At 50.3% G+C, this 13,625-nt stretch overlaps 1 protein-coding gene and 1 long non-coding RNA gene across 6 annotated transcripts in view; one reads left to right on the forward strand and one right to left on the reverse strand.

The window, feature by feature from the left end:
- The window catches only part of LOC135302560 (mitogen-activated protein kinase kinase kinase 3-like), a 76,739-nt gene extending 73,895 nt beyond the window's left edge, over positions 1 to 2,844 (reverse strand). For 2 of the 4 annotated variants that reach the window (XM_064423421.1, XM_064423175.1), the window contains exon 1: positions 2,722 to 2,844. The gene's annotated coding sequence lies outside the window, so the exon portion shown is untranslated. The remainder of the gene's footprint in view (positions 1 to 2,721) is intronic. The other 2 variants (XM_064423260.1, XM_064423556.1) reach the window with 2 other exon arrangements.
- Positions 2,845 to 3,804: 960 nt separating this feature from the next.
- Positions 3,805 to 12,693, forward strand: LOC135286867 (uncharacterized). 2 transcript variants are annotated; one of them, XR_010350873.1, is made up of 5 exons: positions 3,805 to 4,140; positions 4,588 to 6,488; positions 7,664 to 7,758; positions 7,916 to 8,046; positions 12,454 to 12,693. It is a non-coding gene; the product is annotated as an uncharacterized LOC135286867 (long non-coding RNA). The 2 variants fall into 2 exon arrangements; XR_010350864.1 differs by having other exon boundaries at positions 7,664 to 8,046.
- Positions 12,694 to 13,625: the final 932 nt, after the last annotated feature.

Genomic DNA, 13,625 nt, shown 5'->3' on the forward strand with positions numbered 1-13,625 from the left:
CAAAAATATCTGGTCACCCATTTCCCCTTGTGGAGGTTAAACAGCTAAATAAATAAAGCCTGGGGATTGAGGGTGAACCTGCCAGGTTCAGTATCAGTGGGCCATCTATAGCTTCCCCCCCCTTGTTTGGGGAAATGATAAAAATAAAAAAAGTTTAAATAAATCCATATTCCACTTCCTATGGCTCCACACTGCATTTCCCATCTCCCCAGTGCACAGCTGACATTCTGCACATTTCTGTGCACACTGTGCTTGGCCTCTGCTCTGTGCAAAGAGGGGAGTGCAAGGGACAGAGCCCAGCAGCCTCCTGCTATCGTCAGGCATCAGTGAGCACCATCCCTGTCTCCCACAGCTCCTCTCTGCAGGAGCCAGCCTGGAAAGAACTCGGCCACCTCCTGTGAAGGGCTGGCATGTGGGATGCATGTCCCCGTCCTGCATCTCAGGATCTAAGGAGTCCAGAGGTTTGCAGAGGGATGAAGTGTGCTTCCTCAGGCCAGATGAACTGCACAGGTTAAACTGTAGTTGAATCTTTTTTTTCCTCATTTTCTTTCAGATGATTCCCTCAGTCTGGAGAGCCAAGGCAGACTCCAAGCAATCACTGCCTCTTTTCTTCTACGTGCACTCCAAAGCCAGCCTGCCTTCCCCGAGCAGTCTAATAAAAGATATCCCTTCTAACAGCAAACCCTGACTCACTTCCCTCTAGCCCCGACCAGCAGGTCTCCGACAGCAGGGCCAGATCCACCAGAAGAGAAGCTGCTGCCAGCCCTCGCGCTCGTTCCCACGTCCATCTGGAGAGCGGGGCTGGAAGCACATCGCTTTCCATGCTGCAGCAGCACACTCCATCCCACGGCTCTGCCAGGGAGCCAGACACGCTGTGGGAGCCTCACCGGGCGTCTTCCCAATGGGAAAATTCACAGAGCACCGAGTCCAAGCTGCAGGAGAAAATCACGAAGCATCGCGGAGCAGCGGGAAGGTTCCGGACGGGATGGAGCCGCTCCTCTGGCCGCCACAGCCGCTGGCTTTTCGCGCCGGAGTCGCTTCGTCTGGGTGAAAATCCAGACCACGTCTCTCTGTGTGAGAACACTTCCCTCACAGGCTCTGACAGCCTCCAAAAAAATAGATGCATTGCCCATCAGCACACGTTGACATGGCAGGGCTGCGGGTTTCTGGTGGAGATTAAGGAGCCGTGGAAAAAATTGCGGCACCAAAATGCGTTTGCACGAGGAAAGGTACAAAAGGTCTTTTACATCCACATCCCACCAGGCTGGCAGCCCGTCCAGCCTCACGTCCTGCCTCAACAGAGGAGCTTTTACAAGCTGCAAAACCTTCCCAGGGCAAAGGCTGTGCCCTGCTGTGGAGGTCTGCTCTGATCTGCAGGAGTCCCGGGAAACCTCGAATCCCTGTTTATAATTAATGTCAGGTCAGGGGTTCTGGAAATTGGACCATCTGACACAGGCAGAACAAATCCCCAAATGCAAGTGATCTCTTGCACACCTGAGGAGCTGCTTCCAAGAGCTGCACTCCATGCACAAATCCTGCACGGAGCTATGTCAAACTGCACATACCAGACTGGAAATAAATCCAGGAGGTGTCACTGAAGGAAATTCCCCCAACCAAAGAAGTGAAATAGCTTGACCCTGGAAATCTCTGGGATCACTCAAACCCTGCACAAATCCCAAGCCTCCAAATCTCAAGTGAGCCCCATGTTTTTGGTTCATGCACCAGCAACACATGCAAGACCTTTCCCAAACCAGGAGCAGGTCCACTCACAAAAACTAATGGATTACAAGACACGAATTGAAGAGGAGGATAAAAGCAGCAGCCGAGGGAGATGCCTCTCTCCGGGCTGTGTCAGGGCCAGCAAGAGCTGTGCTTGGCCACCGAGCACGACCTGCCCAGCTGGTCCACGGCTCCCACCTCTGCACAGCCGCGGAGGGCAGAGGTTCGGTGCCGGCAGCACAAATCCTTCCCGAGCATCATCCCGGCTGGTGGCACTGCCCCACGGCAGCACAGATCCCTCCCGAGCATCATCCCGGCTCCCCACGGCAGCCGCTCGCTCCGTCCAGGTGGAAATCCAGCTTTCCCAGCTCCCCGGCTCTCGCACCACGCCGGGATGGGCTCCGGGTCCGTGCCCGCCGCGGAGCCTTCCTCCCCGAGCTCATCCCATCCCATCCTCACCGCTCCGGACAGACGGTGCAGGGAGAGCTCTGCAGGAGAGCGAGGGATGTCCAAGAACCCCCGCACCTCCCTGGATGCTTTCCAGGGAGCCGGGACCCAAACGACCACATCCAGAAACCGCTGGCTCCAGACGCCAGCGCATCCCAAAACGGGTATTGGAGTCTAATCCCGGCGCTCGCTGTCAGCTGGGACAGGCACCCAGGCAGCAGCCTGGGGAAAACAGCGACCCGGGAGCAGCAGCACAAGGCGGGGGTGAGCGGGGAGCCCCGGGAAGGGCAGTGCTTCGGTCCGCTCTGCACCCACGGACACGGCAACCCGCGCTGGGGAGCGCTCCTGGGGACCCCGCTTCCACCGCCACGCTCCCGAACACAGCGCAGGGACAAGCTCCCACTTGCAAGAGTAAAAGGAAGGAAGAAAAATCCACGGAAGCCAGACCCGGCTGCAAAACTCTCGGTCACCACTGCAGACAGCAAAATAATTAAAAGAACGAAACTGTTCTCGGAGGCGAGGACCCGCGGAAAGGGGGGCTGAGGACGGACTTACCGGGGTCACCCGCGGAGGGACACGCGCGGCCACCGGGGGCCGGTGTCACCAGCTCGGCTCGCAGCGGCTGGCGCGGCTCGGAACGGCTCAGCTCGGCTCGGCACCGCTCGGCCGGAGCCCGGCTGGGGCGGCGCACAAAAGCGGGAGGAAGCGGTGACGCGCGGAGCCGCGGCCAATGGGACGGGGATGGGGACGGGGACGGGGGCGGACCGGCCCCGCCAGCCACCGAGAGAGCGGGGCGACCGCGGGGCCGGGCCGGGCCCCACCTCCGGGGGGCGACACCGCGGCCGCTCCGAGCCCCGGGGCAGCTCCAGCCCCTGGGGTGGTTCCGATCCTTGGTCGGCTCCGAGCCCCGGGGCAGTTCTGACACCCCGGGCAGTTCCGACACCCTGGGGCAGGTCCGAAACCCGCTGTGGTTCCGAGCCCAGGGGTGGTTCCGAGCCCAGGGGTGGTTCCGAGCCCTGCGGCAGCTCCGGACCGCGGGTCGGTTCCGATCCGCGGTGCAGTTGCGGTCCCCGGGCGGGTTGGCAGCCCGGCTGCCCCGTCCCGCAGCCCCGCTCGGTGCCGGTGTGCTTCCCTGGCCCTGCAGGTGGGATTAGCTCAGGCGAGACTCGAGGTGAGCTCTGAGCCCCGGAGCAGTTCCGACCCCCGGGGCAGCTCCGACCCTCGGGCTGACTCTCACCCCGGGTGTTGCCCCATCCCTCAGCCCCGCTCGGTCCAGGTGCCTTTTCCCGTGCTCCCGCAGGTCCTGTCAGCCCTGGTGAGACACCCTGGGGTCCCGGCTGTGCTTTAAAGGATGGAATGTGACCTCAGCTCCAGCTGAGGTTCTCCTGCCTTCTGAAAACACGGGGCTGGATGCGAGCTGTCCTACCTAGGACTGACACAAAAAATCACGAGATGATGAGAAACGGGTGAAACTCTTTGATTCTGGGATGAGGCTTCCTCAGCTGGAATGCTGGTGAAGATGGTGGTTTCTTGCTGCAGCAGGGGAGCCTTCTGCAGGGCCCAGCTTTCTCCACACAGCTGGGATGTGCAGGAATTGCTCTGGTAACTTGGTTTGGGTTTGCCTCTTTGGGGCAAACTGAGCCACAGTTAAGACCAAAGAGCTTTAGGTTGTTTCTGAGTCACAGCTTGCTTTCCAGAAAAGCTCAGGGCTCCCTGGGCAGTTCCCTGGGAAGGTAGAGAAGCCTCTGGGCTGTTCTGATCTACACCCACTGTCCCAAATCTCTTTTGTGTGTCCAAGTTCCTTTGGGCTTGACTCTCTGTGTGGAAGGAGCCAACAATGGCATGGAAGCAAAATTACCCCTAAAAAGGGCCAATGAGAGGCTGAAAAACAGATGGAAGTGGGAGCTGAATTATGTACCAGATATCCCTCAGACTGGTGGGAAAGAGAGAAAATTCATGCAGACAATGGAAAAAGTAAGTAAGAATATTTCTCTGATTATTTCCTTGTTTCCCCATTTAGTAAATGTGTTATGGAGAGGAAGAGGAACAAAGTAAATGCAAGATTTTGGTGGGGGAGAAAAAAAAAAAGAATGGGCTGGATGCTAAAACCAGCCCCATTCCCCTCAAGTTTTTAAGGAGTTACTGCTGCAAGAAAGTCTGAGCCATTGCCTATAAAGGCAATAGAAACCCCAACCAGGGACCCCTCCTGAGAGATTCAGATCTCACATCCTCGTATAGAATCGCGTGACCTGTGAATAAAATCCATAGAAACCGATTCTGTATATACCAAATAACTGCAGATGGCTCCAGCCCAAACCGCTCCGGCTTCCCTCACTCCATAAATGATTCTGCGAGGGCCAGTCGTGATCTTGATGTAATTGAATAGGTTTCGCTCTTTTCTCTCTCCCTCCCCCTCCCCAGAATATTTGTGCAGCTTACGGAGACACGTCCAGGGGGACTGAGCTGTTGCTGGAAGGAACCTCTGACTCCAGCTTGCCTCATCCATTCGGGAAGCAGCGTGAGTGGAGCCTAAGCCACCTGGCTTTGGGAAGGAGGGTGCTTTTCTCTGCACCTTCTTTCTAACTCTTAACAGCTTTTAATAAAATTCTGGCAACTTGGCACATTTGAAAAGCTGGCCGCTGCCCATCGGGGATGTATGTCATGAATTCTTGTGCTGCAGATGCCTTTCTGAAATAAATCACATGTGTTTACCTTGGGAACCAGGCACAGGACCCCAGGACTTGAGGTTCAAGTATTACAAGGCACTAAATTGACAAGCAGCTCCTTTAAAATCACCTGGTTTTAATGGGAATTGATTCTGCACACTCCAATTACTGCTGAAAGCTGTAATTCTTCCAAGCATCTCTTCTTCCCTGAATGTGTTTGGTGGGTCAGGAGTCCTGCTGGGGGGGTTCCAGTTCTAGGGTGTCCCTGAACAATCCAAGGATCCTGATGTGTGTCAAGGCTGTTTCCTCTGATGTCCACAGCTCTCTGCTGAGGGGCGTGCTGGGGACCTGCCCCTGGGTTCTGCCGGCTCGAGTCGCTCTTGGAAACATTTCCAAAGCCTGGAGGAAGGATGGGCAGAGGAGTGTGGCTCTGTGCTGACTTCCAGGAGTTCTACAGATGCAGGCTGCCAGTTTCTGGTGGAGAGGGCACGGTGGAGAGCAGTGGCCAGCCCCAGTGTCACAGGCTGTATGGTGACATCAAACAGGCGTGGGCTCTTCTGTGTCCCTGAGGACAACAGGTGTGGCACACCTTGTACCCACAGAGCCAAACTCTCCCTTCTATTCCAAAACACTGTCCAAACTGCCACTAGGACACTTGCCTTGGTGCATGCTGTCCTGTGCTGTCCCAGTCAGCGAGATGAAAACCAGAGCACACATAAAACCTGTAGATGGGTGCTGTGATTCTCAGCTGACTGGTGGAAATGTTAGGTGGAAAGGAAGGCCTATTTCATCCTGATAGCATCTTCAGTGAAAAGTTTGATGGCACAAGTGGGTAATAGTGAGCTATAAGAAAAAAGCTGATGGTTCATCCACAGATCAAGAACTTTGCAAATCACAGCCCCAGGCTTGTTCTATTTATGCTTCTCCTTTAATGACGTAAGCATTAGTATTTGCTGTGAGGAGAAAAATGGGAAGATATTTGGCTTTTACCTAACTGCTGCTATTTTGGGCTGTGCTAGGGTTCCTGCAGGAAGTGAACACAGGTCCCAGAGCACTGACCCAATTCTTCTGTGACTAAGTATGCTCCATCTAACCCGAAATTCTCCCATGCCTTCTGTTTGATATAACATCCTTTCTTGCTTCCTGCCCTGACCAGCAGCAGAAAGCTCTTGTCTGCCAGGTCAACATGGCTGAGAATGGGGGGTGAAATCATTCCTATACTTAGTTTCCAAACTGGACAGGAGTGATGCCATCTCAGGGTAAAGAAAAGGAACCAGTTGCTTACTCAGAGATTGTGAGCTGCTCCTCAGCTGGAGGCTGGAGCTGGGGATGGGCCTGAAGAGATGTGAGCACATAAATGCAAGCCTGTGATGCCAAAACCTCTGCACAGCAATGCCTGGGCTTGGCAGATCTGTGTTGGCTGCAGCTCCTCCTGACCAAAAATGAATTGCAGGTCTGCTGATTGCTGCAGGTGGGAAAGGAGGCTTAGAGCTCTCCTGTGTCCCTCTTACTGTTAGGACCCATAGAAAAGCCACATTTATTTTGCTTAACTATTTCCCACGTGTTCTGAGCGAACTGGGGACTGCCTAACAGACAAACCTGGCACAAACCACACATGTCAGCATTCCTAAGGGTTTTGTGCTCCTCCTCAGAAAGGTATGCAGAGGTTTACTGGGCACAAATATTTGGGGATGGCATTTCATCTCTGCTTCTGTTTTACTGTCACAATGTCGTGGAGGGGTTGAGAAGGGTGAGGGCTGGGTTCAAATCTCAGTTGCTGTGGGGTCACACACTTCCCAGCCACCTTTCTCTGCATCTCCTCTTGCATGGAATGCTCCCTGCATGATGTGATCACCTGCTCTGCAGGGCAGATGCCAAAATCTGCTGTATGAAAGCCCTCACAGCCAGGCAAGAGCAAGAAGTGATCTCTCAATGGCTTTTGAAACTTTTCCTCTTCCATGGCAGGAAATGTTTTTTCACATAAAGCCTCCTGTCCTCACAGCAAATTAACCTCATGGTTGGTAGCTTGGGTTTAGCTTTTGGGATGAGGAGGAAATCCTCAAATCCCAGACTCAATATATGGAATATTTCTAGGATCCACTCCAGCACAAAAGGCAGGTGGCAGCAGCAGGCACTGTATTTTAAAAGGAAAGGACAAGTCCTGCACTTGAAGACAAAATGCTCAGTGCCCATCCTGGAGGAGAGGGTTCAGGGCATGAAAACCCAAGAGCAGGGAGCCACTCTCCATGCACTGCCAGCCATCAAACACTTGGGAATTCTGCAACACCCCATCTTGAGGGGTTGGGAAGTTGCTCCATAAGGGGGTCAGAGCAAATAGATGCCCCCCAGCCCTCTCTGACCAGTATTTGTGTTCATCCACCTGGCTGGACACAGCTGCCTGGAGAGAGATTTCAGATCTTCCAAAGCAAAGGCTGAAGGCTACATGTGACATGCAGAGGAAGCAGCTTCCAACAGCAAGCAGTGTCAATCAACCAAAAAGAACAGGTTTAAACTCATATTTCTTCAAAGCTGGGTGTGACTTACACTGAGACTGAGTTGTGTGGATGATTTTTTTTTCATGGTAGTCAGAGCATGCACTTTCACAGCTGAATGTAAATTTCCACACTGCCTCTGTTCCATGACTCACCTTCTCTGCCCAAACAGAGGGAAAAACATCTCCAAAACTGACAGAGTGAAAGTGAAGAGGGTCTGATTTCTGGGTGGGTTGTTAAGGAAACATTGTTGGAGGGCATTTTTCTGTGAAGCTTTTTCACATGTGGGTCGTGCTTGGAACTTATGTCAACCAAACCAAACTGAGGTGCATTTTCAAGGTGACTCTGTCAAATGCTGCTGAAAAGTGTGAAGCTGGAAGCCCTGGAGAATTACCCTGCTTATCTGCAAACAGGCTCAGTTTAAACTTTCTCAGGTAAGGTCAGAACTATTCCAGAATATTTATGGGTTCATCTGGCACCTGAATATTGTGGAAAATCACACAAGAAATACCCTTGTGGCATTTGCAGCTGAGACTGCAGGAAAGCAAAAAATCGCAATGGACATCCTGTGTTTCCATCTCACCTCCCCAGAAACTTCAGAAAAAACCTTGAGACTTTCCCTGAAAAGAACCAAGATTGTCCACCCTGCAACTGGCTTTTCTTGAGTAGAGTGTAAGGGACAAGAGGAGGACTGAGAGAGCGTGGCCCAGACATGGATATGGGTATGTGTCTCCAGACTGTTCTGCTCTTTGTTCCCACTGATAATAGGATTTTGTTCCTTGAGAATATGACCCTATTTCTCTAATCTCTCTCTTGATTTGAACAATAACCAATCTACAGGGGTGTAGCCAAAGCCACCCATTATAATCACTGGATTTTGGCTGCCTTTTTGATTGGTATTTTGCACTATTTTCTGTACTCTTGCCAGGAGCTTTTCAGGAATATTTGTACTCCTACAGCTGAAAGGGGATCATGTATGAGCAGCCATCGAGCCCCAGTTTTTTTGTATTTCTTCCCATTTGCCCACATGGAGCTGGATTTTAGGTGACAGAAATCAAAGGAAGGATTGAGTGATTTACTGCAAGTGGGATCTCTCCCATTTGCCACGGAGTTATCTGCACGCACCAAGTGGAAACCTCCAGTTTTTCCTTTATATCTGTCACGAGGGCGAAGAAATCACTGAAACAATCAAAACCTGGCTGTTTACGCGTGTTTTGTTTTACAAATGGACTGGTATAGAAAGTTGCAGGGCTTCTGCACAGACAGCTCACATAAATCTCTTATCACAAAAGCCATATGTCCTCATTTCCTCATCTGCGGCGAAACACAAGCCGTGGCGCTCCGATAATTAGGAAGCTGGAGGTAAAGCACTCGGCATCCAGCAGGAGGAAAGTGGATGTGGGTGAAGGTTGCACAACACAAAGCAGAGCAGTTTGGGTTCCAGCCGCGCCGCTCGTCCGCGCAACTTTCCATTGCGCGCCTGCGGCTCGCGTGTTTACAAACCAGTTCCTCCACGGAGGGGACACTGGGAGCACTGGGAGGCTCTCGGGGTGGCTGCTCCTCCCCGCTTGGTTTGCTCTGAGCTGGCAGCTTGCTTGCTGGCCTTTGCTGGGCAGAAATCCTTCCCTTGTGAAGGACTCCAGGTCGGAGTTCAAAGGGCAGTGAAATGGCCCGGTTCCATTTCAGTCCCTCTGGTGGGATCTCCAGGCAGGTAGAGGGGGAGAAAAGCACCCACTGAAAAGTCCTTCCTGGAATTCCTGGAAAAATCCTTCTCCTTGGATGGGCAAACGGGGGATTCCCTGTTCCTTGCATGAACTAAATAGTTCCATATGGGAAGAAGGAGCAGAGAGTTCCCAGAGGACCACTCCGATTTTTTTGGCTTCTCCCTGACCAAAAACTCAAGAAGACTGTACCTGTGGCCCTCGTTGGCACTGGTAAAACAAGCCAGTGTCCTTCACTAACTTTTAACTTCACCCACAAATTTCCATAAAGTCACTTTGAGGTGGAAAAAAATTAACTGAGAGTGTAGAATTAGCACAGCTGCTGTTATGACATGTCTTCATGTCTGGGTCCTTCCAAACTTTTTTTTTTCCCTCTCAAAAAAGAGACATTTCCTAAATTTCAGGTCAGCCAGCAATGGTGAAATGCCCTTTTGCCCAGCTTGGTGTGCTTTGTGTAAGGGGTATTTATTTAATCCATCTGAAACTACATGAGAAAGGAGAGAAATATCCCGGTGGCGAGATAAGATGATTATCTTCCTGGCAAACAATAGGAACGTGGTCAAAATTAAAAATAATTTGATTGCAAATAGGAAGCCTAGTAAAGCAGCAGGACTAGAGGAAACATGACTAATTTTTTTTTTAGCTTGTCTGAACTCACAGAGCAGAGCTTTGCAAGAGCCATAACTTTGAAATATAGATCTGTAGAAAACCCATGGGGGGAGGATGGCAACAGTCCAGCTGCAGTAGTACAATAGAGGCAAGTTCATGCAGCTGGTAGATCCAACCTAAATGGCTAAATAGCAATAGACAAAAGCTATTTTAGGTGTAGTTTGGGGGGGAAAACAGTAAATATGAATTGGGGAGGAGTGGAGAAAGTGAAGGCTTTTTTTTTCCAAGTCTTTTTAAAATTTTTCCCCTTCCTTTGCCATTCTCCTCAGCCAAACCATAGTGCCAGTGTCACCTGCAGGAGCAGCAGTAAGAGCCTGCAGGCCAGTGCTTCACATCCCGGCTCAATGTTGGCTCTTCCCATCTCCAGCAAAGACCTTCACTTTCTACAGGGCAAGGAGAAGATGGCTGCATGCCCTGATCCCCTTGGGGTTTGTCTCCAAGAGAAAATTCCAATAGATGTGACACCTTAAAATGGCATTTCCTTCTAATAAGGATTACCCTGCAGAAGTGTTTATGTGATCCTCAGAATTATTGTCTACTGAGCTACTGCCCCCTTTAAACAAAACTCAGCGTGAACCCTCTGTCCAGGGGGGTGTGAAGAGGAAAAGGGTGTGTAGGACAGCTGATCCTCAGCACCCATGGCAGGACTGTAACCTCTTCCTCTGTCCCTGGCAGTGCCCATATCTGCTGTAGCCATCCCACTGAGCTGGCAGACACAGAGCTGCAGTCCTTGTCCTTGTGTCACAGCCTGTGTGTCTGAAATTGCCTGGTGACTCTTGATTTTTAACCCAGTGGACAGGAACATTTGGTTTTTAAATATCTAAGATTATTTGACTGTAACCCTCTATATATATATTATTTCTTAGAATTTTCTGTGCTTTTAATAGCACCATTAGGGCTGGGTGTGTGATCTGAAGGCAGTCACCACTCAAACTGCCCTGTGCAATAGGGAAGTGAGGGTTCATCAATTTTACAGCAGAAGAAATTCTGCTGTAGGCATAAGGTTGAAATGATCCCTTCCAAGAACATAGGGAGAAGCATGGAGCAGAACACAACACAGTTTCCAGGTCTAGTTGTGACCACAAAACCACAGCTGCTTTTTTTTTTTTTTCAGTTTAAAAGCCTCTTGAACAGAGATTTTTTTTTTTTTTGTCAGCTGAGGATTGAAGTAAATCCTTGGTTAGCTCTGTTGAATTCCATCAGCCAAGGATGTGAGTACACTCCACTGATATTAAGCTACTTCAGTTGCAGTGGTGCATGTCTGATCCTTTGCCTGGGTAGAATTTTTTTTCTATTATTTTGAGGATTTAATAAAAGCCAGGTGAGAGTGTGTTGCAAACCTGTGTGCCAGCCACAAGCAGCAGCTGACACCGGAGACTAAACAGTGTTTAAGCCACTTGGCAAAGCTTACACAGGTCCAGTAATTGTAGGTGGATGAGGGCTTGCAGAGGGTCATTAGGTTCCTGATGGAGGAAACGCCGCTGAAAGGCAGAAGAGGAAATGACAGATTTAATGAGTAGTGGTCACAAGCTGAGCTACAAAGAGCAGTCGGTGTCTATGTTTTCCTACAAGGACGTTCAGAGCAGATCCAAGGCCAGACAGTCCCTGCACTGTCTCTGATGGCAAGACCCCTCCAAGCCAGGATGACAAATGGCATCAGGGAAAAGCCTCTGACCCGCAGAAAGAGTGGCTGCATTTCTGCAGGCAGAGAACTGAACCCTTGGAGCAGGGCAATGTCCTTCTGCTTCCACCAGGGAGGAGAGTGCCAAGCCTTGTGCAATGAAAACATCAAAGCATTGTCTCTGGAAGGAAACTGGCATTAAAAGCAGGTTGTCACTGTTAGTAATGGTTCAAAAAGCTGAAGGATAGATCTAGGTGCAGTGTCAGACATGCGTGAAAAGAGAGAGGTGTTTGGTGGATAGGGTTTATCCTGCTGTTCAAACTGTGCTTGTCATAGTCAAAGAGCCATTAGAGCACACGTTTGGATGCAACAGGACTGGTAACAGAATCTCTGGTCTGTCCCTGAGCAGAGCTGCACTCTGTGTTGATCCCAGAGTTTTTATGCTTTTATGAAAACAGCTAATGATGACATGATTCAAGATTCTGTGAAGGGCTCGGAGGGAGAATCAGTAAAACATCAAATAACGATGTCAGACTTTTCATGCATGACCAGATAAATGCAAAAGCATTGTTCTCACAGAGACTTGAAAGGATCAACAGTTGGGATTTGCTTCCAAAATGAAAAAGGAAAATTTTCAGGCCAATTTGTGCTTTTGACAGGTGAAACACCATCTGAATTAAGATGGTGGGTGCACATTGTGAATGAAATTGGGCACAGGTGCTTGTGAACATGGGAGGGGAGGGAAGCAGAGAAAAGGAAAAGAGAAATGTCACAAAACTGGCTATATTTTTAAGATATTTTTGTATTTGTTCAGCAAAAGCCATAACAGGGGACCTTACTGCAGGGGTGATGAAGTACAATGTTCTGACTCTGTTACCCAGGATGGATACAACAGGCAGTTCTGGCTGTCACACTCAACACCAGGAATAAACAAGAGACCATAAATGGCTTTAATGAATGAAAAGGACACCCAAAGAAGCCAGGGGAAAGGACTGCTGAATGATTATTGACTTGGAAGTTGGGGTCTGTCCATGACCTGTTATCCCAGGGGGTTTTCTCTGATTAACAAAGAGCTCACATGCTGATGTTCACATTGATATCCAATTCTTCTATTACAGGTCCCCTGTGTAACTTTGTCAAAGCTCAGAGACTTCCTCCCAAGTCCCATGAATTGCCTAACTCCAGGACTCCAGGAAAGGAGCTGGTTCTTGGAGGATGCTTAGAACAAAAATGACAGTGGACAGCTTGTTCCCTCCACATTGGCATAGAGATTGCTGGTATTGCAAGCAGGCAATGCTTCCCTGCTTCCCAGAGGGAGAATGGAAAGCTGGAACACCATCCTGGAGTAAAGAGACAGGTGTCAGTGAGGGAAAAAAGGAAGCTTTTGTTCTCATTGACTGTGTTCATCTGAATGGAAAATCCAGGCAAGGAGACTGGCAGGCCTGCAGTTCACAATGCCAGGACTCCTGGTTTCTAATTTTGGAACAAAGTACTCCTGCCCACACTGCCTTTCCCAAACACCCCTTATTTTCAGAGGATGATTTCATAAGGTCTCACAGAAGCAGGGACTAGGCAGATGTACTTGCAGAATCTGAAGATAAGAAGCTGTCTAAGTAAAAAAAACTACCCTTTTTCTCAATGTATAATCCAGAGTGGATGTGATCAGCACTGTTTTAGGAAGCACTGGCTTGAGTGTGCAACAGGATTTGTGCTCTCCTACAAGACTGCAAAAGAAATAAAACAAATCTCCAGCCTTGTGACAGAAAGGGTATGGTGTTGAGTATAAATCTGGGTTCTGGGCCTGAGCAAGCTGCCCATCCCTTATGGACATCTGTTTTTCCTGCCCACTCTTGCTGCCTGGATCACCACATCCAACAGCTGTGTGGGTGCAGAGTCTGTTGTGCTGCTCTTGCTGCCAGTGTTGGACACCTCACACCTTTTCTATCACCACAAATCGAAAGCTGGCAGACTCACCACTTTTCTTTCCTCACTGTCAGAGTTTCAGATCTTCTCTTAGCATTGTGTTGCAGAGGTGTGTGTTTAGTGGGAACCAGCCTTCCCTGCCAATGGGAAACACCCCCTTTGCAGGCAGCAGGGCACCCCTTTTTTGCACACCCTTTTGATGAGGCTCTTGGCGGTGCAGAGCACGTGGGCGGCTGTCTCGCAGCTCTGAGTAAGCTGCAAGAGGATGTCAGCACTGCCAGACTTGGCCCAGCTTAATGTCAACCAAGGCACTGTGGGGGAAGCCTGACTGCAAACAAAAGCAAAGCCAACTGCACTGTTTGTCCTC

Source organism: Passer domesticus, chromosome 1, assembly GCF_036417665.1.
Source record: "Passer domesticus isolate bPasDom1 chromosome 1, bPasDom1.hap1, whole genome shotgun sequence".
Taxonomy (NCBI): Eukaryota; Metazoa; Chordata; class Aves; order Passeriformes; family Passeridae; genus Passer; species Passer domesticus.